Here is a 23,586-nt window from a genome sequence, read left to right as displayed (position 1 = left end):
AGGGGGAGGAGTCTTGATTCCTTTGCTCTCGCGTCCCCTGGTGGAGAATAGAATCAGAGCACACGGGTGTAATCCAGTATGGAACTCTCCTAGCATAAATTTGACAGATCAGTAATTTGGATTAGATTATTTTCTGTTGCTAAAAAACACAATACACAGATTGGGTAAGGTGTACAAAGAAAAATGTTTATTTTGGATCGTGGTGGTGTAACAACCAAAATAACCATAAACACAATGCCGATTAAATTTTATTGAATGATTTACAGTATTAAGAACAATGGAAGAACAGACTACAATTTAAAAAGGGCTAAACTGAAAAACAAGCTGATATTTTGCAGCAGGCAATGGCTCTTTCCTAAGCACCTACCCACTATCATCTTGTGATGCCTCAGACTTTTTCATGCATAGACACCTCTGTTACACAGTGTGTATGTTTGGGAAGAAACTGAATTAGTCTGGCCTAGGAACTGAATATATATCTGTGGTCGTATGAATAAAAATAACATCCATACATTCATATATTTATATACTTAGGGAAGGATTAGGAGGTGTGGTTTTGTTGGAAGAAGACTTAGACTTAGCCATATCCAGTGGCTCTCTCTCTTCCTATTGCCTGCGGATCTGTTTGTAGAGTTCTTAGCTATTTCTCCAGCAACGTGTCTGTCTGCATGCCACCATGCTCCCTGCCATGATGAGACTGCACTAAACCTCTCAAGCTGGAAACTAGCCCCTGGAAGCTTCCTCTTTAAGAGTAGCCATGGTCATGGTGTCTCCTCAGCGCAACAGAACGCTGACCAGACAATATCTTAAGTTTAATGCCAATCCACCTAATCCTCCTTGAAGGTTTTGCTCATATGTTTGCCTGTGTGTGTGTGTGTATGTGTGTGTGTGTGTGGTGTGCCTGTGTCTGTGTGTGCATGTAGGTATGAAAGGGTCAGGGGTTAACATAGGCTCATCTTCCTCAATCACTATCAACACATTATATGTTGTTGTAGATTATCTCCTTGAACCCAGAGTTCACCAATCTGCCTAGCTCCAGGAATTTCTTGTCTTTTCCTCTTAAGTGCACAGTGAAGTGTGTGGCAGACCACCACACAAGCCTAATATTTACAGGTTTCTAGAGATATAAGCTCTGGTATTCATGGCAAACAATTTCAATTCAATTTCGCCCCAGCCCAGTAAGCCTATGGCTTGCCAATATATAACGCTGCCCCAGTTAAAACATTGGATCACAGAATGACACTCAGTAGAGACTTCTAGAAAAGAGCATCCTCATGTTCTTTCCTTTGTGTGTTGGGCTAATGGGGGTCTGAGCAACTGCTTCAGACATTTTACAGAAGGCAACCTGGGGATTGTATAAACATGAGGATCAGAGTATAGAAAGTCCCAAATGAACAAACCTACAGAAAAACTAAGCAATGCTTGGACCATCTGGCTATGCAAGTCAATGAATAGACCCTCAGAAGTCACTCTTCCTTCCTTCCTTCCTTCCTTCCTTCCTTCCTTCCTTCCTTCCTTCCTTTCTTCCTTCCTTCTTTATTTATCTATTTAATTTTTTTCTGAGCAGAAAGAGACACAGTGGGAGAGAAAGCTCGGCTTTGTTGACAGTGGTGATGACGTTACACATGTGTGAGCCTCACCAAACTGCCTGTATTTGGGACGTGGCTCAGCAAAGATATTCGAATTATCTTAAGTCTGAAGTAGAAAGCAGTGTGAGAGTGATTCTCATATTGTTTTTCAAGGGTTTTATTTCCCTCATTCTTGTGTGTACGTGTGTGTGCCGGGGGGATGGGTGGTCACATTTTCTTAGCCATTTTAACGAATAAGCCAAACAAAGAAGAGTGGATGGGAGATCCAGCTCCTGGTCCCTTATTCGTGTGAAATATCTGATGCTGGCGATCCTTCTCCAAAGTAAACCTGCCTTTATTAAAGTCAACTCATACACCAAGTCAACATTTGTGTGTGTGAGCCACACAGAAGCAAGTTCTTAAATCTGAAAAGAGAGAGAGGAGAGAAAGCGAGAGAGAGAGAGAGAGATTTGCAGAAAACTAAAAATAGTAGAGCATATTGAATTAGAAATGAAAGGTGCAGATGTTAAAGCAGGCTCAGGGGCATCAATTCTAAGGTAATTTAGGGGGAGGAAATGACAGACACTCTCAACCTCTGGCGCAGTCAGTTGTTTGATTCCGTCGTAATGAAAATAGCCCACATTCTCTCTCCTCTTCTGCAATATAGTCAATGGATTTTTCTCATCCTCTTCGCTCCCCCCTTTTTACTTTTTGCATAGATTTTTGTATTTTTGTTTTTAATAAAGGTGGAAGTGATTTTTTTTAGAATTTCTATTGCAACAGCAGGGCTTGAACTTCAGGTCAGCTGAAAGGAAGAGTGTGTGCCGTCTCCATGGAAACCGTAGCAGTATAATGTCAGGTACTAAGATACATCAAGAATGAAGGTATAAAATCCCTGCATCATTTTAATAAACACGTCCTACTTACCGTTATTTAACTGTAGTCTGCGTACATAGGCTTCATCTCTTAATAGCCACTCTTCATCAATTTCCTTTGACCGTGGCTAACCTTTCTTAGTTGGTCTTGATTACGCTGCTAAGTAAATAAAGATGAAAAGAATGCCCTCCATTAAAGTATTATAAATGGCTTATTATTCTGAAATCTCATTAGACATATATATGCCTTAATTAGAAAACAATACAGCAGGGACTCACTCATAGTGGTTAACTTAAACCCACAGAGACCAGCAGATCAATTAAGAATCAAGGCTTGCATTTTGCTCACAATTCCTTCTCTTATACTACAGGCTCCCTGTGTTCATTGTGGTAGGGGAAACAAATGAAGGAAAATTAATTGTTTTTACCCCAACCCCTCGTTACTAGTACCTTAAGTGAATGCTCAATCAAAAGTATATTGGTGGGAGGAAGAAGAATGCCCCCATCTACTCTTGGTCTCTCAGGTATCCGTGGATGCACTCAAATGCTTGACAACTCCTTACAGATAGCGTCAGGGAGAGCTAAGGGGCAAAGCTGTGAAGCAAATGTCTGCCAATACTAAACCTTCCTTGTCCTTGCTCTTGGCACTTCGCCTCAGCCAATGAGTCTCTTTTGCTCTCTTGCGATCTTCTTTCTACACATCCCCTTGTATCAAGAAGGCAGGATGAGGGAGAGAGGGAAGGAGCAGGGAAACAAAGAAGTGGGGAGTGAGGAAAAAAGTCAAGCATGATAGCACCTGTAACCCCAGCATTTAGGAGGCAGAGACCAGAGATCTCTGCAAGAGCAAAGACAGCCTAGTCTACATGGTGTGTGACAGACACATTAATATAGAGAGAGAGATCTTGCACACACACACACACACACACACACACACACACACACACACACACACGCCATTAAGTTACCAATAATCGTACAGCAAGCAAAAGGCTCAGAAACACAACCCCACCAGCAGGAGGAAACAGTTGTGAATGAAAAGTCTAGTAAAGAAAGCCACACCGTACAGAGAACCTTGTAGAAGACAGATTAACTGCTTAGAACTTGAGAGGTTGTGGAGAAGTTAGAATGCTGAAGGTCCAGACAGAGTCTAATGACATTTTATTGGAGGCTATTTTTAGGCCCTTTAATAACCATTCCTAGGCCACCTCTGTATCAGACCTAATGATGTCCTTGTGGACCCTCTTGGGATGTGTTAAAAGACTCCCTCACTTTCACCAACATTGTCAGGGAACATCTGAGGTCTCTAGCAGAGGTCTCCACACTGCTCTGCAGTCACTCTGGCCACCTGATGCTTCCCCCAGAGTATATGAGAAGTATCTTGATTTATGACTTTCTTTGTTCTGTTTATATTTTTTATAAAACACTTTGTCAAATGACTACTTTAGAATATGGTGACTCATATTTTTTTAAGTAATTTTATTAAATTATAAAAGTTTCCATTTCCGCCCCTCCTCCCACCATCCTCCCACTCCCCCCACTCCCTCTCCTCCTCCCTCTCCATCCCTAAGAGCAGTCAGGGTTTCCTGCCCAGTGGGAAGTTCAAGTTCCTCCCACCTCCCTCCAGGTCCAGGAAGGTGAGTGTCCAGACGGACTGGATCCGCAAAATCCAGTATATGCAGAGGAAACAAGTCCCAGTGCCATTGTCAATGGCTTTTCAGAAAGACTCCGGGCCAGCCACATTCAAAGAATCCGGCCACATTCAGAGAAGGCAAGATCAGAGAGAACCTTCATCCCAAGATGGATGGCGATACAGACGGAGACCCACATTGGAGCACTGGACTGAGCCCCCCCAAGGTCCAAATGAGGAGCAGAAGGAGGAAGAAAATGAAAAAGGAAATCAGGACTGCGAGGGATGCGATCACCCACTGATACAAGGGGACGGATCTAATGAGAGTTTACCAAGGCCAGTTGGACTGGGACTGAACGAGGACGCAATCCAACCAGATTCTCTGAATGGTGCCTCATATTTAACTACAGGATAAAATACCTCATCTTGTTTGAAGAGAGAGCTGTGCTTATTATGTAACACAGTCAGGATATTAGGTGAATTTTTTTCCTGGTTTAACCAACACCTACACATCACTCATTTGAAACTTGCTCCAGATTTTAAGTTTATATGTGGCATTAAAAGAACATTAAAGAGGGCCTGGGGAGATAGCTCAAAAGGCCAGAGCACTGGCCATTCTTCCAGAGGACATGCGTTGGTTCCCAGCACCTATATGATGACTTCTTACTGTCTTTAACCTCAGTTTGATAGGATCCAGTGCCCTGTTTGGGCCCTCTGGCCACCAGCCATGCATATAGTGTACAGAAGTTCATGCAAACAAAATAAGATGATTTTTCATTTAAAAGCATAAACAACAGAGGCAAATTTACATTCAAAAATTCCAGCTGAAATCTTGGGAAATAATTGTCATGACTGAAGAAGAGGCAACGAACCTATGCTTCACATAATCATCAAAGTCCATATACATCTTTCAGATGGAGATGTGAAATGTTGAATTTAAGAATCTAGGCACTCTTGTACTATGACTAGTCAAACCAAAGTTCCGGGCTTTGGTTTTCAATGTTATCTGATAGTGTACAACGCTCTAGTCAAAGACCCCTCCACAGACAGAAGGACTGGCCACAACAGAGTGAGGTCAGTACTCCTTGAGTAAAGAAAGATCAAAGAGAGAGCGCTCCAGGGAAATGAAGTCTGCACAGCGATGACAATCTGTGTTTTAAGTGCCAAGACTTCGTCGGCCTTGACCGTCCTACAGGGCACTTGGATTTCTCTTATCCTCAACCCAATCTACTTCAAGCCAAACAATGAGTACAAGTACACACCTTACTAGCTCAAGGGCATTGCTCTGGGAGGAAATGATTCGATCTCACTGACTCCAGAGCATGTTAAAAAAATAGTGAAGTGAGACAGCACAGGACAAGTATCCTCATCCTGACTGTGCCTTGAGAAGGTAGTGATGGGCAGAGTCTAGCTTTGAGGCTATCTGCCTTCAGTTCAATACTGAAGGTCATTTAGGGGACACCTCGTGCCATTGAAGGCAACACAGAATCTTCTGGTGGCCACATCTAAATGCAGAGTGTATTTTGAATAGTCGTACCTATCCAATCGCTATAGGGCCCCACCTCCCTCACTCATCCGTTCATCTTCTGGCTTGCCTAGAAAGAATGATTAGGCTTCTGAGGAAACCTGGTTCAGGAGGAACCAGGACTCACCTAAATTTCCCCTAGTTCCCAGATGACAGGAGCTAGGAAAGTGGAGACACGGAAGCCACAGCTCACGGAAGAAGCACGGGTAGTCCTCTGGGCCGTCCACTCTCCCTGCTTCGCTCTCTATGCCAATTCACTCCCAGTTCCTAAAATTTAAGGAAAACCAAACCACTTTATATTATTATGATGTTCACAGAAATACCATTCCCAATTTTAAGATGTTGTTGTTTTTTTTTTCAGATGAGTATTTTCTATCACAAATGTGTCTATTCACCCTAGACACAACTCGTTTAGTGAAAAAAATCTTGTTTTTAAGCGTGACTATTATATTTTATTTTACAACTCAGTTTTTTCCCCTTCCCCTCTAGTGCGTAAAATTGTCTGAATCATAAATAATCTTTGGTATTTCTGAACTAAAGATGGGGGAAGGAGACTTAAAATAAAATTTAACATAAGTCCAAATTTAATGGAATTTGTACTTCTGACCTTTAAAATATGAATCTAAAATTTGACTTATCAGACTAAGTTATTATTTCTTATTCTCCATAGGCCTGTCTACACAGTGGAGTCGGCTTTCTGACTGCTCTTTTAAAGGGTTCTCCAAGGTCAACAAAACCTGAGATTACAAATAAAAAATTAATTTAAGAAATCAAATAACATGAAGCACTGGGTCAGAAGAGTCTGCATCTCCCTGTAGTGGTCAGGTCTCTATGCAGGACAAATGGTATGCAGAGCGACTATCTCCCTTTAATATTAATTCAGGGGCATCTGTGAGTGTGTGCACTTCCAGACATGTGCACATGCACCCGTGAATGAGCCTGCAGACACGTGTACATGCACACATGCATGAGGCTGCAGACATGTACACATGCACACATACATGAAACTGTATTGAGAAAGAGATTTCAATTTAGTGGAAAATTGTACTACACACACAAGGCACTCCATAAAATAAGACAGCATTCACAAATGGGTAAGAGTAAAAGAGGATTGTCATTCAGTAGAGGAGAATGGCGAAAACAGACTGCTACTGACTCTCTTTGCCAGTTTATCAGCATAAATGTGAAGCTAGCAGGGGTAGGGGCTGGGATCCCTCACCTCCATCACCAACTTTCCATCAAAACTTTATCGTCACTGGTCCACAAACTGCTTCTATCAGAAAAAAAAAAAAGTTTCAAAAGAAAACCTCACTGGAGACTTGATCCAGAACGACGGAAACCACTGCTGGGGTGTGACAGTCTTTCTCTGGAATGGAAGATCTGCTCCACCATCCTTTCTCACAGCATGGCCACCTGCTGGCACTTGTTTTCAGTTCAGCAGATGTCCAGATTCCTATTATGTGTCATTAGCAATGACAGCTAGGACGACAAGAGAATCCTGCCCCCTTTGAATCCGCTCAGGGCTTCCCTTGGCAGCATGTGAAGTAGGCGCAAGAACCCATGACGATCACATTTTGGTTTTCTCTAATGAGTGCATTGTTTAATGATCCTCACGTCAGTACATAATTGGAACCCAAATGAAAAATTATTCTTCTGAGAATTTTTCATCACTGTGAGTCACATCTAAGAAAACAGATTGAAAAGAGGTGTGAGTGAAGGATGGGGGAGAGTCAGCGACTGATGTCTTTGGGCCTCCCCAACACCTGAGGTCATCACAGCAACAGAAGACTGATAGGTCCTTGCAGGTCTCTAGCTGCCCTCAGCCCACACTGGGGCAAGCATTATCTAACACGGCACAGCTTTGGCCTCAGGTGCTATGCCAGGAGGCTTTCAGCGTCCTGACTCATAGACCAACCGTCATCTGTGGAACATTGAGTCAGCGACCGATTCTCGGCAAGCCTGGCTCAGAAGTGCCTAACATGACCTCAACAGTTCTGATCTTGTCCTTGCCTCTGTATTCAGATTTTCCTTGAATTCAACATTAGTGTTCTTTGTTGGTGTTGGTCTTGTTAAAGATTTAGGGCAGAGCTGAAAGAATGGCACACTGAGGGAAGTGTGTGCCTTGAAAGCATGGGGAACTTGGTTTGATTCCCAGAATCCACATAAATAAAGTCAAGAGAGAGGTGACAGGAAGCTGGGTGGGTGGTGCCAGGAGATTCCCAGTGCCCCTTGGCCAACCAGATGGGCCTGTCTGGGGATATCCGAGCTACATGAGAGACACTGTCTCAAGAAAAATAAATAAAATAAAAACACAAGGTGGACAGAGCCTGAATGACCATAGCTGAGGTTGGATCTGGCCTCTCTATGCACCCAGAGTCACATGATGAACATACAAAGATTCACGGGCAAGTTGGAGTGGCGGCTTCCCCCAAACACTGACTAAAATAATTGCTGTTCTAAGCTTTTGGTTACTTATCTGAATGGAAGGATAATAAAATAGTTTTCTAGTAATAAAATCCCAAATATAAGGTTCATATATGAGACAAAGCAGAAGGGGTTTTCCATGGCCTTTTCTTAGGCAATGGTGCTCTTTGGATGGTGGTGTGGGCTCAGCTTCAGGAAGGCCTCCTGCCTCAGGGATGGGAACTAGAATGTCACATTGTTCTGTCACCCACTTTCTCAACAAATCTATTCTGAGACACAAGGTCTTCACCTACCGCTGGAAGACATTCTACCTATCGTTCCTCATGGATAAGAAGATGTCCCCAAGTCACTTCAACAGAGGAAGAAATAAGTAGTAATACATGTAATTAAAATGCCAGTATTCTCTGTGATCCGATGTGCAAACCAATTTTGAAGTTATTTTACTTGATCAATGTTTTTTTAAGTAAATGTAAGAAAATAATATGAAGGAGCCTTCAAGGCCACACCCATTTCTGGGGAACTTTTGGCTGTTGCTAGCTGCTGGGAGAGGGAAAGCGGTTCCTCTTTACTAGTGTGGCCTCTGTTAAGTTACCCATGCCCCAATGAATGGCCCACATCCATGCACTTATGGGCAGCACTGATTGAACATACTGTGTTATTTAAAAGAAGGAGGAGGACGGAGAGGAGGAGGAGGCAGAAAAGGAGGAGGAAGAAGAGGAGGAGGAAGAAGAGATCATAAAGTTCTAATGAGGAAAAATCAGGGTGGGGAAGTATCCAGAATGAAGTTGAAAGGGGAAGACGGGGGAATCAGTTATGAACATATTTCATTTTATACTTGGATGAAGTTATCAAATAATAATATTTTGGAAAAATGTATCCCTATAGGCATCAGAATTAGGAGGCCAGAGAGGCTGCCTCCAGGCCTTATGGTATCCGTGTCATTTGGATTTGTCTGTCTTACACTGTAGAATCATAGTATGTCCAGCATCCTACTCCGTACACACTAACTCCTTCAGCAATGTGGCACTCTGGAGGGTAATGAGACGGACAAAGGAGCCATGATTCCTCCCACGAGAGCACCTTCCATCGCTCAGCTAATGTTCTACATTCTGCTAATGCGGATGACAACTGTGGAATTTCCCAGGGCCCAAGAAGGCAAAGGATATCATGAAACATCCCAATAGCCCCCATTCTCCTTTCCCGGTCGGCGCCTCTATCATTGTAGAAATAGCATCATTTTTTAACAGAATTATGACAAACACCACAATAGCCTCATTTTCCAGCAGCACTAAAGTACATTTTTAAGATGCATTTCATATCAAAGCCACTCTAATTTCCACCTTTTGGAGTCTTTATTCTCTTTCTCTCAAGCAGCAGTCTGCGTTTCTGAAAGCCACTGGGAGAGTAGAGGAATGCAGGCGGCATCTGCCAGGGAAAAGATGCCGCCTCGCAAGTCTTTAGTGATTCACAGGTTGTAAATGTACTTGATGGTGTAGTTGTGTGTTTATGCCATTAAAACGGCTAGCCATTTCCAACTTTCAAATGGTTAGTGGTGATAGTACTCCATCCGTAACACAGTCACACATGCCAACATCACGTTCCTTACCCACACACTTTTGGAGGGCAACGATTCCGATTTCTTTCCCAGCACTTTTCTCAGGAATCTGAGAGGTAAACACCATTTTGTTTATTTTGACCTCACCCCCTAAGCAATCTTAAATCAGTGTGTCCATCATGAATGGATATTTTCAGGCTGTTCGAAATTACCCTCAACTACTTCTTAACTAATGGGCATAAATACTTTACAAAACAAGTGGATGTGTAACGATTGCCCACATGATTTAGTCTGGCTGATGGCTATGAAGACAGCACCCCTTGTGGGTCTCCTTATGTCGAAATACCAACTACCCACAGCCCAAAGAATCATCAAGATTACAACATCTGTATGGCCAGTTTCTTCTTGAAAATATCTCGGGGCAGAAAAAAAATTAGGTGACCCTATTCAAGAGGTCATATGGGTAGATTTTACAGTGCCAGACAAGACTAATGCCTAGTTGACATTCAAGCCTAGAGGATTTTATTTTCACCTGTGATTAATGGACCTGGCATCCCTTCCCCCTGCTTTTTCTAAGCATATAGTTCAGGATTTATTGTTAAATACCACTGAGATCATAGGAAACCAAACTCCTGTGGATGAGAACGCTGCACCAGCAGCCCAAACCTCTCCAGGGAGTTCTGCATCACCTAAGGAAGTTCAAAGGGGTTCATGATCTTCCATTTACCACCACAACACCCGTAATGTGTGAAATCTTCGAGAGTAGAAAATGGACTGCATGAGCAAGCACTATGGTAGCTATGCTTGAGTAGTGAGACTTCAAATAAATTCTTAAAGAGCAATAGAACCGTGCGGGAATGAGATGAGGAAGACGATGACATCCCTCTCATTTCACAACTGAGTCATCTCCCATTAGCTCCATTTCCACCTAACACCCTGCCTTCAGAATCAAGAGACATCAGCGAGAAACTCAAAACCAGAGCACTTCTCTCTTTCACTGACGTAAGCCATGTCATATGGCTCATATCAAAAGACACACGTTCTGCTAATCCACTGCCACCAAGGCAATATTAGGGTCAAAAGCCCCTACTTCTTTCCCGTCATTAGGAAATCCTCTGGGCTGTGCACCTGAGGTACTGTTCATGTATTTCTAGAGAACATAAGGTACATACATCACAACAAAAGTATTGGTATTTGTGGCTAAGAGACCTGGGTATAAAACCCTCTTCTTTATGTCCTTGGGCAAGTTATTATAGCTGATCTCAGGACTTTCACACACAAAATTGGGGTACTTACAGCACATTCTTCACAGATTGTGGAAACAAAGAACAGCCCTTGTCAGTATTGTAATGCCTTACAGAAAACAATATTCTTCAAAAATATCAGGCACTATTTTTTTTACCTAGAAGCTGTTAATAAATACTTTTTAAAATAAAATTTGAAAATTCCTATTTGTAGTCTTCTTGGGGTCTAAATATGGATTCCTAAGATTGACCCCTGATACAAGCAATAAATCATTGTATAATAACAATAAAAAGGAAACCTGATGAGCTGATTAAAACTGTAGTTCTCACAGTGCTGTAGAAGAAAAAAAATGAAGCTATGCCCTGTAACATGAAGGGCTGGCTTATTTGGGTTTTCTGTTCTGCCCAGTTCCCCCAGCTGTTTAGTCCCAGAGAAAAATCAACAACACAGAGGACTCTATAAGTTATAATGCTGATTGGCCCATTAGGTCAGGCTACTTATTAACTAACTCTTACATCTTGATTAACCCATTTATCTGATCTATTTTTAGCCATGTGACTCAGTACCTTTTTCAATGGGGCAGCTCACATCCTGCTGCTTCGGTGGCCTGGGCAGGAATGGGAAGAATCAACTTCCTCCTCCCCAGAATTCTCCTGCTCTCCTTGCATCATTTCCACTTCCTGTCTAGTTTTCCCGCTTACGCCTTTTGCCTGGCAAATCAGCGTTTTTTAAAACATGATTGACAGAATACAGACAATTCTCCCGCACCAATGCCCAAAAGTCTCACCAACATGACTGTCTAAACGTGACCTGAACAGGAACAACACAAACAGGCATGCTAACATGGATGGAGAAAAGATCAAAATGTCTCAAACTTAGATCAAAAACTACAGGCAAATAAGGAGTGCTGAGAGTAGGAGAAACAGTCTTTCCCAAGGAAGAGCATAGCAATTGGTCCTCCGGTACTGGTCATCCCGAAAACATACACACAAGTAACAGTATAACACTGAGTAGGTTCTATTTAGAAATGCATATGACTATGGACACATAATCACGCAATAATAATTAATGAAAAAGAAGGCCATGAATTTGAAAGAGAGCACACAGGAGTACGTGGGAGGGTTTAGAGGGAAGAAAGAGAAGGAGGAAATGATGTAATTACAATCTCAAAAAAAAAATTTAAGAATGGAAAAGGAACATGACAGTGTCAACCTTTTTTGTTAATTATCTATGCTTTTTAGTCCGTGGATGACCTAGTACAGCTAAAATATTGGTTAATGGTGACAGCAAAGAAAATAATGAACCAAGACTTGAAGGTGCATCCAGGTGAGGCCATTATTTACAGCGGGAAATCAACTGTTGCTAAATGAACCCTCAAACATAAGCTCCAAGCATCACTCCCTGTGTGTGGTGACTGACGGACTCTGAGTTAGAAAAAGGAAGGGGAAAAGCGAGCATTCTTTTGCACGACAGTATGTATTCTCATTTACTAGTGTATGCTTCTGCGAGAGCACAGCCTCTGACTTGAAGCATCTAAGTGACTGGTTTTGAGATTAGCCCTGGAGGCAAGAGAAGAGCTCATGATTCCTGCCTGTCGCAAAAATTAGCTCCGTGGCCGGGAGCACATACAACCTACAACAGGCACACTGCGTTAGTCCTTCCCTTCTCTGCGCACAGAAAAGAGCGACCGGGATGGGAGATGTTAGCGGTTCGTAAATGAGGCTCTGATTCCTACTTAGAAGCAGACAGTAAGATATGAAACCAGCTCAATCTGAAAACACGCAGTAGTCATGCCCTTCTCCAGCGGGCGCTGTTTAAACAGTTCACTCCTGTTCTTTGACTGGGACGCATTTCAGACCTTAATTACGGTGTTCTGTGAGTCTGTGACAGACCGTACCTTTTTTCTACAGGCTTCTTGCCAGGGTAAAGCAGCGCCCCCCCCCCCAACACTACACTTAATTAGTGCTAGAGTAATTAACTCTTTTTATGTTTGATACCATTTTGCCATTAAATTTCGATTTTAGGTGGCTATCGGTGCTTCGGCTGCCTTTCCAGCGGTTCTTAGAATAAAGTTGTAGCAAGAGTTTTCTATTTCTGCGACAAAACTTTAGTTTCAAAAATACACAATACCTGAGGTGGATGGCTCCTTTGCCAGCATAAGGATAGAAATTCATTCTCCCCAATTCCCAAAATAGATGTGGCCGGAATGCGCCAGTAATCTCAGCCCTGGGGAGGCAGAGCCAGCAGGGTCTCTGGGGGTTTGCTGGCCAGCTTGTCTAGCCAAAAAGGTGGCCGAAAGACCCTGACTCAAAAAAAAAAAAAGATATAGAATGGTAGAGAAAGACTTTTGGCATTCACCTCTTGGTTCTATACTTGTATAGCCAATGTTGGGGAGAGGGGATGTTACTCTAACTGTGGCACCATGGCAATGCCTTAATCTGCTGCTATTTCAGCCAGCACTTGCAACTCGGTAGTTGTAGTTACCGACCTGCTTCCCCGGCAGAGGCTTGGCCGCTCAGGCTGCAGCCTGGTAGGAATTCTGTTTCCGCAGACAATGGCTCTGTCACTGCCACTAAAGGCAGCTTTAACTAAATCTCTATCGTTCTACCTATAAACGAGGTTGGAGTAAAAACCTGCTAGCTCAGAGAGGCTGGGTCTCAACTAGCTAACCTTCTCTCCTTGCCAAAATACCCAGGCTTCCGCTTTGCCAGACCAAATAAAAGCTGTGGCACTCCAAATCCCTCTAGGCTACTTCCCGTGTCTCTCTATCTCTCCTGGATGCCCTCGGATGCTCTATGATTATTACTTCCTGTCTACTAGTTGCAAAGGCAGTCTCCTGACCCAAGGTTAATTTTTATTGAATTAATGCAAATGCAAACCCGGGGTTCATAGTGTGATCCTCCAACAAGGAGGTCATGAACACAGGTACCCACACCAAAAATACTATAAATAAAAATATTGCACGTTAAGAAGCACAAAAGAGCTTATAGGAACACTCATTTGCACAGCAGCGGCAGGAGCAGAGGAGACCCACTGAGACACATGCAACAAACCATTCATCTCTAACCTTTGAGTTTCCGTTTCCCAAAATGCACAATGGGAAAGGATTTTCATAAAGGAGCGGGTAGCTGCAATTGTGCCTGGCATAGACCAGGCGCTCAATAATTGTGAGGCCGTTTTTCCAGTCTTCCATATTTGCCGCCATAAAAACAGGATCCTCTGTATTTTAATTCAAGACTGTCGAAGCGCACAGAACAGCTGTCAGGTCTGTCAAGCTTCCAAACCTGTAGCACCCCACCACCATTCTGCTCCTTGGAGAGTGTCCTTCTGGGTGACACTGTCTGCGCATAGATCTAAGAGGATGAGATGACAGACCTGACTTGAAACGTGGAGGCCTGGGATATGAAAGGTTACACTGAGTGATACTGAACGCTAGCAATGGCTGAGGAAAAGAACTCACTCTTCATTAGCAAAACCCCAATAAAACTTGATCATATTAGGCTCACCATGACACAGAATAATTCAACCAGTGGCTCCTTTTAAGATAAAATATAAAGTTTCTTTGTGAAAGTAATTTAGAGAAAGGAGAGAAAAACTCTTCTAGCTAAGTGTTGTTATATTGCACGCTGACTTAAAAAAAAAACTGGAGATTTTTCTAAAGGGATAGGTGCCTTTGTTTTTAAAAATAAAATCAAACAATTAGTAAAAGACAATTAAAAATGTTTAAAATTCACCCCTCTCAAAAAAAAACTCAGCATCCCAAAATAGCACCAGGCATCATTGTTTAGGGTTTCTCTGTCCTCATGTTTATAGTGGTGGTCTTCTCCGTGGATTATATGAATAAAAGTAGAAACAAAAGAAGGGGGGAAATCATTTGATATCAGACATTCCTTTATCAAACGCACACTAGTTTTAAAAATATCTATAAAGTAAATTAAAAGTATTGTGGGAAATGTCAAAACTAAGTCTTGATTTTAGATAGAACCTATCCAAGTCTGCTCTACTCAGGTATGAACTAGTGAACTTCACTATCCTTCCATCTCAGACACTTCGCTGTCTTATTGTCTTACTGTTAATGTTTGCAACAATTACATTCTACTGAGACCTGGTTCAAGTTTCAGTTCCATATTTAAAAGAATGGAATGTTCCTAAGTGGGCCAGAAGTTGGTGAATGGTGTCTTTCTCCACCGTATGTATTGAGATGTAGTATTATTTTCTTCTATTCAAATTGTCTTACTTCATTTCTTGACTGAATAGATGAGATCATCCAGTTAAATTCTGCTTGTTTTTATAAGTTCTTTGTCCTGTTAGGCTTCAAGATCATCCTGCACTCATGAAAATTCTTGGGTCAAATGATCTTCTAGAACGTAACGTAACTGGTATATTTTTCTAATGCCGAGTTTGGAGAGGAGAATCTAATGCCAACTTAATATTTTTCCCCATTGTGTATGCTTGAGTTTTGTTTCACTACCCATTTATTTGTTTAGCTTCCAAGCTCAGTGACTTCACTAGGGTGCATACTGGTATTGACGTCTAACAATCTGAGTGATCAATAATATAAGTTCAATTGATGCTCAGGCTCACATCTTTAGATTGATTTAAAAGATTTTTCTATTTCATTTCTGTATGACTATTTCTGCAGTATGCATTAATATTTAGAATCTACTACAAAGCCAAGAGAATGTGCTAAAATACATCACAGCTGTCCATGATAACGGGAATGGGAACCAAAGAAAGTGAACTTTAGAAATCTAATAACTGGAGCTGGAGAATTGGCTTCATGAATAAACCTCTTGCCACACAAGAAGGAGGATGGCAGCTTGGATCCCCAGAACCTACATACATGCCAGGCAGACATGGAGAGCTTCCCCTGAACCCAGTCTCCTATAGAGACTGAGATGGGGGAATCCCTACAGCAAGATGTTTATCTAGACAGGTTGAGTTGTTATAATGTTCCAGGTTCAGTCAACAATCTGGCCTCAATGCGTATGGTAGAGGAAGACAATATTCATGAGCCTCTGGAAACTCACACACATACTTGAATACACAGGTGCACCCACATACATACATACATACATACACATTATACACACACACACACATATGCAAAATAAACACTCTAATATTAGACAAAGCAGATTTTAAAGGACTATCATAAATAAAAAAATTTTGCAATATTAATTGAAAAATAAACTAGTTTTATATATGTAATTATATAATCACATACTGAATAATTTTGTATGCTTGATATTTATGTGCTTTTAACATAATTACAAAATTAACAGAATTAATAGAACTAGGAAGGTCTATGATCATTGTAAGGGGTCTTAATACATCTTTTCAATATCTAACTCAACAAGCAGATATTTAAATATCATAGACATTTTTTTTTGCTCCTTTGTCAAAAATCAGAGGTTTGTAGGTCTGTGGATTGATTTTCAGGTCTTCTATTTGGTTCCATTAGTCCTCCTGTCTGTTTTTATGCCAATAACCATGATACACCACAGCTGCCAATGATAACAGGTTGTTTTCAGTCCCGTGGCTTTGTAGAAGTGTTTGAAATCAGGGACTGTGATGCCTTAGAGTTCTTGTTTTGAAAAGAAAAAAGGGGGGGAGTATTGTGGAACAATGATCTTGTACCTGTAAGATTTGTCACTTGTATGGGTTTAATAAAATGCTGATTGGACAGTAGTCAGGCAGGAGGTATAGATAGGATGATCAGAATAGAAGAATTCTGGGAAGAGACAAGAATCATGGGTTAATTCAATATGTTAGAGTAAGTTAATAAGAAGCCTGAACTACAAGGCCAACCAGTTTATAATTAATGTAGGCCTCTGTGTGTTTCATTGGGACTGAAGAACTGCGGGACCAAACAGGACAGAAACCTCTGTCAACAAATAGAAAGCACATTCAACAAATGATACTGGTATAACTGGATATCAACATGTAGAAGTATGAAAATAGATCCATATCTATCATCATGCACAAAATTCAAGTCAAAATGGATCAAAGACATCAACATAAAAGCAGCCACACACTAAAACTCTTAGAAGAAAAAGTGGGAAGTACACTTGAACACATTGGCACAGGAGACCACTTCCTAAATATAACCCCAGTAGCACAGACACTGAGAGAAATAATTAATAAATGGGACCTTCTAAAACTAAGAAGCTTCTGTAAAGCAAAGTACATGGACAACAAGACAAAATGGCAGCCAACAGAATGGGAAAAGATCTTCACCAACCCCACATCAGACAGAAGGCTGATCTCCAAAATATACAAAGAACTCAAGAAATTGGTCATCAAAAGAACAAAGAAGACAGTAAAAAAATGGGGTACAGACCTAAACAGAGAACTCTCAACAGAGAAATCTAAAATGGCTGAAAGACACTTAAGGAAATACTCAACATCCTTAGCCATCAGAGAAACACAAATCAAAATAACTCTGAGATTCCATCTTTTACCTGTAAGAATGGCCAAAATCAAAAACACTGATGACAACTAATGCTTGAGAGGATGTGGAATAAAAGGAACACTCCTCCATTGCTGGTGGGAGTGTAAACTGGTACAGCTGCTTTGGATACTAGTATGATGATTTCTCAGAAAATTAGGAAACAACCTTCCTCAAGACCCAGCAATACCACTTTTGGGTATATACCCAAAGGATGCTCAATCATACCACAAGGACATGTGCTCAACTATGTTCACAGCAGCATTATTTATCATAACCAGAACCTTGAAACAACATAAACAGTGTCTCAACGAAACAGTGGATACAGAAAATGTGGTACATTTGCACAATGGAGTATTACACAGCGGGGGGAAATATAATGACATCTTGAAATTTGCGGACAAATGGATGACTCTAGAAAACATCATATTGAGTGAGGTAACCCAGATCCAGAAAGATAAACATAATATGTACTCACTCTTAAGTGACTTTAAGACATAAAACAAAGAAAAACAAAGTTGACAGTATGCTTAGCTAAATGCATCTTGGAAGCTAGAGAGATGGTTCAGAAGATTAGAGCATTTGCTATGCTTGCAGAGGGTCAACATTCAGTTCCCATCATCCACATGGCAGTTCATAGCCATCAGCAATTCTATATCAGGAATTCAACACCCTACCCTATTGTTATCTCTGTGGCCATGAGGCATGCATATAGGACACACATATATATATATACAGGTAAACTCTCAAACAAATTTTTAAAAATTAAATTTAAAGCAGAACTCAACACATGCCACAAGGTTGAGTGTTCTCTCCCTAGTATTGTTCTAGAGATCAGTTTATAGAAGATAACTAGCAAACCTCAAATAATCGGAGACTAAGCTGTATCAAGGCTCCATAAGTGAAAAAAGCTGCATAGGAAGCCAGATGCCTTAATCCTCATGAGACAAATATGTAAAAATGCATGAAGGTAGCCAAAAGCATCGCTTATGGGATATATTTAGTCTGAAAGATGAATAAATATCATTGATATTGTTGAAGGATGGCTAATTAAGTATAAATAAATCAGAAGGAATCTGAATTTAAAGGTAAGACTAGGAATTAATGAACGAGAAAATGAACAAATAGCAGAGAAAATCAGGAAAGGCCAAAGTTTATTCTTCTAAAAAAATGTTGAAGTTGATAAAGTTCTAATGAGAATCATCAACCTAAAAAAGAAGACAAAATTGCCAAACGCGGGGATGTAAAAGGCATAACCACAGGTACCCTATTTTTAAAAGAAAATATTACTTATACCTTCAATAAAATTAATTTGAAAATTTAGAGCACCTTCAAAAATGTAGTGTGACAAAGGTAATGAAAAAATGGAACCCTACGTGGTAGTGCATATCTCTTAGACCTATAATCTCATCCTGAAGATACTGAGGTTGAACAATTTCCTGGATTACATAAGAAGACCTGGAGGAAGGAGGACGTGAGGGAAAAGTGGAAGAGAGAGAAAGAGGGGAGCAATGAGAATTTGACAAACACCATCTATTAATTAAATTGAATTATTTAACTGAGCATACCCTATCAAGTCCAAAGGGCTTTACTGGTGAATTTTATCAACATTTAAGGAACACAGAACAATAATCTTTTGCTTAGCCTGAGAGAGTCGAAAGGGAGAGCATATCCCAAAATGATTTATAATTAGACAGGAAATCGTGTTTACCAAACCCAATACAGATGCTGTATGAATGGTTTCTGTGTGTGTGTGTGTGTGTGTGTGTGTGTGTGTGTGTGTGTGTGTGAGAGAGAGAGAGAGAGAGAGAGAGAGAGAGAGAGAGAGAATGAGAGGCAGAGAGAGGTGAGGGGGAACAAATGGGAAAGGCACTAGGCATCTCCTAATTTCTCAGACCCACTGAGGTGTCTCTCTAGCCCCTGACCGCAGCTGTTTAACCACCACAAACTGGACATAGCCCAAAAGACTGTGTGAAACTGAATGAGAGTAAGGGATCAATGGTACTGTATTCACAAAGCAAAAATGTTACATATCAATAAAGATCATCAAAGTCTGGGTAGTTTGCTACCCAGAGATGACAGGGATGTCTCTCCAATGCCTAACAGGAAGTGCGTGAAAGCTTTGGGCTTCTATTTCCATTTCTACAATGTTCCAAAGCCAAGAAGACTGTTACAATAGAAACCACAACCACAAGATTATAAATTGGCAGAGGATTTGAATGAGGTTGTGGTGGGCCTGGTAACAGTCTGGTAAGTTATGCTTAGAATCTTTACAATTCCCATAAGTTTGTCAATAAACCCACCAAAGTAGTGTGTGTTCCTGGTGCTTAACTCCCAAGAATGTAATGGAAACTGATCCTTGATTAAGGAGGCCCCTCTGCTCCTTCAAATCGCTTGCAGTGGACAGACACTTCCTGTCAGAGAAGCCAAATATCAAAAGGCAAGAGGTTAAAATGACTTAAAATTTAGCCATTCTTGCATCAAATGAAAATGTTACAGACTCCAGAGACTGTTCTTATATTTAGACTTTTCCAGTGACCTAAAGGTAGCCATTTGAAATTAGTTAAATAACATTATATTCAACCTTTCGAAATGAAGGCTTTTGCCTTTTTATGAAATACTGGCATTTTCAGCATCAAGAAGGTACACAACCTTCTTGACATGGTGATTCTCCAATGAAATCATTTCTTTTCTCTGTTAAAATAATATGCTTACCAACAGTCCAGTCACAACCTGCAAAGACCCGCAGTGAGATGGGCCCGGAGGGAAGAGAGGCAGAAGGGTCAAGCTGCAATCCAAAACCCAAGAGCATCTAAGTGAGAATCCCTACAGAAGCCCAACTAGATCACTTCTGGTTTGCTAGTTTGCGTTTCAGTCTGTGTTGACAGCACCACAAATGAGTATTGATGGCAGTAACAGTAAATAATTGATGGACAACGTGAAGGTCTGTGGAGTAGAAGGGTCCCTATATGAAGGTTTCCAATGAAAAGCAGAGACTTTGAACTGGAATCCCCTTGATTTAAATCCCAATGAGTTTTGTGCCTTGTCAAGTTTTGTTTCATAGTACTAGGGTAGGACTCAGGGCCTTTCAGATGATAGGTAAGTGTTCAACCACTGAGCTGCAACCTGGGCTGTGATGGGCATGCTCACTCTTGGGTTAACTAAAGGGATCACATAGGAAGCACATCCCTGCACCCATCTGTGAGTGTTCCCAGGCAGCTTTAGCTGAGGAATTAAAATGCAGTACCCTGCCATGAGCCTGGTCCTAGGCTGAATAAATGGGGGAGGGGAAGGAAAGTCAACTGAGCACCAGCCCTCATTTTTCTATATGTCAATCATACCTGTGGACACAATGTGACTAGCTGTGTGACCCTCCTGTGTGACCCACCTTCCCTGTTATGACAGCTGGTACCCTCAAATTGTGAGTCAAAGCAAATGTTCTCCTCTTATATTTTGTCCCCCTTTCGCTTTCTTTTAAATTTTGAGACAGATTCTCACTAAGTTATCCTCTTGCTTTCGCCTCCGAAGAATCTAGGACGACTGGTCTGGGCTACCAAGAATGTGAGTTTGGTTATATCATGCATAGTTCAGCAACAGTAAGCACCCAGAGTGAGGTTATGAGAAGACTGACCGAAGTCCACGCAAGCTGATCCATGATGCATAAGCAATGAGATGACAAGAAGCCTAGATTGCATCATGTGACCTTGGAAAATGACAGCCCTTAGTACATATGGTGGTTTAAATAAGAATGGTCCACACAGACTTATAGATTCAAATACTTGGTCACTAAGGAAAAGGCTTAGGAGGTGTGAGCCTGTTGGAGTAGGTGTGGCTTTCTTTGAGGAAGTGACTCACTGGGGTGAGCTTTGGGGTTTCGTAAGCTCAAGCCAGGACCAGCGTTTCTCTCTTCCAGTTGCCTGATGATCCAGTTGTAGAACTCTTAACTATTTCTCCAGTACCATGTCTACCTGCATGTCATCATGATAAGAATGGACTAAATCTCTGAAGTTATAAACAAGCCCCAATTAAATGCTTTTCTTTATAAGAGTTACTATGGTGTCTTTTCAAAGATACCATAGCAATAGAACACCAATTAAAACATATAGTAGTCTCCCTTGATTTGTACAACAATCTGTCTGGTCAGGAGCAATGAATGAGTTTCCTGAACAAAACACCCATCCCATAACAGGCACTTGGTAATTCTTGCATAATCAGTAAATATGGTCATAAATGGACAAATAAATCAAGGCATAAAGCAGAAACCATTGTCCCGGTCATACGACAAAAATAAGGATTGGGTTTACCTAAGGTCCCATAGCGACTAATTAGAAGAACTGTGTTGCAAACATAGTTTTTGTAAGCTCAGAGCTCGCTCCTCAATTCCAGCAGCACTTGTGACAATATTTACTTGACTTGACCTGGATGTGGGCATTTTATCTTCCTTTTGTGTGTGTGATTTGTTCTGTTAGAAAGTGTCCAGATTCACTCAGCTTGGGAAGAAACCTGGTAAACAAATTTCATGTACATGCTGAAAGAACGTGACATTTTAAATATTCCCAAAGTGTGATATGGTAATATCAAAATAGAATATTTGGTCATTTAACTAAGGTTTGGAGAGTTTCTGGAAAGTTCATGCACCTTACCTTTTCTGATGACAATGTGTTCATTGTGACCAGTATGCTATAAAACCCACATGGATGTCTACAGAATCGGAAAATTTCCAGATACAATATGTACAGAATTGAAATCCATCTTGAAAGAGGGGGAAACAAATGAGCTTTTGAGTGTGAAGAAGTTTAAACATCGAGAATCCTGCTAGTGGAAAGACATGCTAGGAACAGATCCAGCAATAGTGAGGACAGGAACAGCAGTATTAAAGCAGACTCGGGTGGTGCTGCTGCTCTCCGGGACTGTGGTAGGAAAAGCCTGGCTACAGGAACCCAGGAAGCAAGGCTGTGCTTCCCTGCACATGACCCAGCAGCCACTGACAGAGCTGCCTCCCTTTCTGTAACTGGAGCACAAATGGACCCAGAAGCCCAGAAGGAGAGAAAACATTTCAATTAGTTATAAACTGCACACTGAGTGAAGTTTCTAGAAATAGGCTAGCCGAGTGAAAAACAGCCCTAGCCTAAAGGACAAGCTCTATAAAATGGTTCAGAGTGGAAGCTCTGCTGCTGGTCCGTATATGCTGGCTGTTTATATCTTTAGTTTTATTATTGACAAGACTTTTCCTCAATTACACTTAAATATTGGTTTCTAATATGTATACAGAGAATCAATTTATTTTTTTCATACTTATGTCCAATAATCAATGCTCTATCAGGTGGGGCCAACCTGCAGTCTTCAGGCTACATTATCCCAGGGTAACTGGATGTAATCAATCCATAAGTGCAAATGACAGCATCATACAGCAATGCCCAAAGATTGGACATCCCTGCTTCTAAATGTTCCCTCCTACTGATGTTGGGACCTGCCTAGGGTTCCAAACCTTTTCTTCTTTAGCCACGGAGATATCCTTTCCTGTCTGCAGTTGAGGTGTCTTCTGCTGAGCTTCCAGCTCTTGGCACAGGCTCTTGGCTTATTTAGAGCTCCCTTCTTCCATCTTCTCTCCTCTGGTATCTGTAGACAGGTCTTGAGTTAATGTCTTAACTTCTGCAACAGCTTCTCCACTTTGATTCTCTGCCGTTATGATCCCCACTGGTAAAATCAATCTAAGTGCCTCGACTACTGTTTCCAAGGCAGCCGTTTGTTAGTAACGATGCTCTGGCATTGAAGCTGCCATGAAATAAGATGACCTTTCACACACACACACCCCCCACTCCCTGAACAGACTGTAGGTTCCGTGAGGCAAGAGGATTGGCTTCTCTCATTCTATGGTGGTTATTATTCCTACCTATCATCTATTCCAGTCTTCTATAGCACACAGGTTTTGAGGGTTAATTTTTAATGGCCAACCTCTCAGAGATTAAAGAAACACTGATTAATGAGATGCACATGTGGGCATGTCTGTGTGAGCATTTCCAGAGAGGTCTCTCAGAAGAGAAAACCCACCCTGAATCAGTAACCGAGACTGAATCAAAGGTAAAAGGAAAGAGCCAACCCAGTGCCAGCGTCTCCTTCATCTCCGTAGATCTTACTGGAACGTGAAAAAGTTCCTGTGGCCACAGCTAGGGGACGCTCACACAGTCAATCCTTCCCAGTTATAATGGACTCTTCTGAACCATAAGTCAGAATAAACCTTTCTTTTCTTGAGCTGATGTTTGTCAGATATTTGGTTAACAGTAATGAGAAAAGTAACTATGTGTACCTAAGGTAC

The 23,586-nt window shown here is 41.3% G+C and overlaps 1 long non-coding RNA gene across 1 annotated transcript; it reads right to left on the bottom strand.

Moving 5' to 3' along the window:
- Positions 1 to 235: 235 nt before the first annotated feature.
- Positions 236 to 10,117, bottom strand: LOC125414799 (uncharacterized). The gene is made up of 4 exons (XR_014997619.2): positions 6,815 to 10,117; positions 5,723 to 5,862; positions 2,496 to 2,603; positions 236 to 1,993 (listed from the first exon to the last, which is right to left on the bottom strand). It is a non-coding gene; the product is annotated as an uncharacterized LOC125414799 (long non-coding RNA).
- Between the last annotated feature and the right edge of the window lie 13,469 nt (positions 10,118 to 23,586).

Source organism: Myodes glareolus, chromosome 17 (genome assembly GCF_982192425.1).
Source record: "Myodes glareolus chromosome 17, mMyoGla1.1, whole genome shotgun sequence".
Lineage (NCBI taxonomy): Eukaryota > Metazoa > Chordata > Mammalia > Rodentia > Cricetidae > Myodes > Myodes glareolus.
The sequence above is the reverse complement of the archived record's forward strand: the minus strand, read 5'-3'. Positions and strand labels throughout refer to the sequence as shown.